Source organism: Pteropus vampyrus, unplaced genomic scaffold (genome assembly GCF_000151845.1).
Source record: "Pteropus vampyrus isolate Shadow unplaced genomic scaffold, Pvam_2.0 Scaffold112, whole genome shotgun sequence".
NCBI lineage: Eukaryota > Metazoa > Chordata > Mammalia > Chiroptera > Pteropodidae > Pteropus > Pteropus vampyrus.
The window spans coordinates 3,771,581-3,774,319 of NW_011888893.1; positions in this window are offsets into that span (position 1 = coordinate 3,771,581).

Here is a 2,739-nt window from a genome sequence, read left to right on the forward strand (position 1 = left end):
ATGTGGGTCCATCAGATAGTAAGCCTGATTTTTTTGTTTGTTTGAAGGATCCCAAATATCGGTATTGTCCATAGGTCTTTTCTTAATAGTGAAACAATTTTTTTCAAAGAAGAGTCCTCCGAGGTTTTGCCTGTGAACAGTGCCAAGGCGGGAGGGGGGGGCGGTGGTCAGGAGTCTGAGAGCGACCATTACGTGTGGACCTTGACTTTACTCTCCTGTCTGGACTTGACTTTACTCTCCTGCCTGCACCCGAGCCTTTGCCCTCACCTGCCTTTGGTCACCGGCAGCGACGGAGGCCTGAGGCTGATGTCCCCAGCCTCGTTCCTGTCTCCCATGCGCCTGGTGCCTTCCAGTTCAGAGCCTCCTCGGTGGTCAGGGGGGTTTGAGTCTCTTGCTCCCACAGGTCACCCCTGACCCCCCCAAAGGAACTCTGCTCCACTCACTCAGTTACCCCCCCCCCCACACACACACACAGAGGAAATCCTCTCCCAAGACCTGGTTCTATGCACTCAACCTGATTATTTGAAAAGCAAAGTTTTTTTTTTTTTTTGGTCTGCGTGACACAATAATCAGGTGACTTGTGAGCAAGAGCACAAGGTTAGGATGGCTAACGCTGAGCCGAAAGAAAAAGTGCCTTTTTGAGAATAAACATATAGATCCTATCACTTATCTTCCAAAAAAAAAAAAGATAAGCGATCAGGATGCCATTTTTAATGCTTTAATGTGGCAAGAGCTGGAACGTGGATTTGGATTTTCATCCGTGGATGCCGCCTGATGTTGACATAACATGCCATTAACACTTTAAAACTTGTAATTGCTCTTTGGAGGAAATTCGGCAGAGTAGTAAAAGGAACTTGCACTCGTATTACGTGCATTTTTAAAAGTCGCTTTCAAATACCAAGCTGAGTGTCAGGCAGGCGGATCCCAGGACGAGCTCCCTAAACCTCACTCAAGGATTGACCACTAGGTGGAGGTGGTGAGCTCGAGCTCTGTCCTTTTAAACAGCACGCTCCCCGGATCCGGCTGGGGAGTTCCTTTTCTTACACACTGAGGTCGCCCGTGATCACTTTTTGGTTCTTAGTTTAACCCTAAGAACTTCTCTTAACTCCGTCTGACCCATAAATCATGCCAATTTGTTCAATACACCACATGCAATTTTGTTAGAGACCATAAGCCAGCACAGGCACTAATTCAGCCAGTAGGAGGCGCTGAGCACAGTTGAGATGCTATGAAATGAAATAGTTTTCATGTTGTTCTTTTTAAAACTAATATTATTTAGCATGTCATTTGTTGAATGTAGTAATTTAATAGACCGTTACTACGTAGTAGGTAAACATGCTATGTTGTTGTAGTTTCTAATAAAATTCACGAAATAAACCTTAAACCCTGTTTGAAGAAAACCCTCTTGGAATGCTTTTAAGACAGCGAAAGCAAGCCAGTTCTGAGAACACTGGACTTCACTGGCCAGCTCCGAGGACACCGAACTTAACTGTGACCTAGGGTTGGTCTTGCTGCCGATCAGAAGGCGCTGAGTTGAAGCCAGGTGCCTAATCCCTCCAGGTCTCCAAGTGGTTTAATTCGAGAGGAGTCTGGACAGAAATGAGCCAAGGTGAGAGGCGGTATTTTGGTTGCTGGCGAACACGGACAGATGGCTCTCGTAAACAACAGCACACGCCACTCGCAGGAAACAAAACACTTGAAAACACACCTGCTTCTGCTAAATTGCAAAAACTTTGCAGGGATTCTGTTTTGAATGTCCTCGTGTTTCTAAATCGAGTTGGTAGATTTTAAACCAAAAACGGAGACACACTGGTTTCTAAATCCGTCTTTTGAATTAAGCTGAAGAAGATATAATCTGAAGCCAGTCTGCAGTAGAAAAAGACAGCACCGTACTAGTAGATGAGATCTGACCTCAAAAGGGTAGAAGTATAGATTTCTAGGGAAAGTCCGATGCTTCCTCTTCAGGCTGAGACACCAAGGTGATTCCTCCAGCGTCTGGTCCTAGGACCGAATCGCCAGCCAGTGGTCAGCGTGGCTGCCGGCGAGTGGAGGGTGTGACTCTGGTCCCATTGGCCCCCCCTGGAGCCGGAGGTTCCCTACAGGTTCTCGGATTCCAGCTATTCTGGAATAATGTTCCACGTAAAAGAATATGTTCAAGTGGGAGAGTTATCGACTCAAGTTTTCTTCCAAGTACCTTGAATGAGTTACCTCATTCACATATCGATTCGAATTTTCCTATAAGAAAAACTGGTATTTTCTCTCACCGAGAGTTCTGCCAGACCCCTGACACCTGCTTAAGAAGCAGTAGCCGAGGGAAGAGAGCTGGCAGTTTATCGAGGGGTCAACCTCTTAACATTTCCTCATTCCTTTGGTCCACAGACCCTTACTACCTACCGTGAGCCTGACGGCATGCTTTGAGCCGATTACGGTTACTTGGTGGTTAAAAAGACGGGCCAAAGCCCTGCCTTTGTGTGACTTATGTTGTGGTGGGTAACTAGACAAAAGCCATCTAAAGGAAGAAATACCTCACTAATCTCAAGTAGGTGATAAGTGCTATGAAGAACACCAAGGCCACCACCCACTCCTACCTTCACCTTCAAGCCTCACTGTTCTCCGCTAAGAGGTTGCAAAAAGCAGAAAGAAACCTCACCGGTTATACAGCCCAGCAGACGCAACCCCAGCACACACGTGTTCTCAAGATAAATCAGAGCTAGGCCTCCGGTCAGAGGACTTGATCAT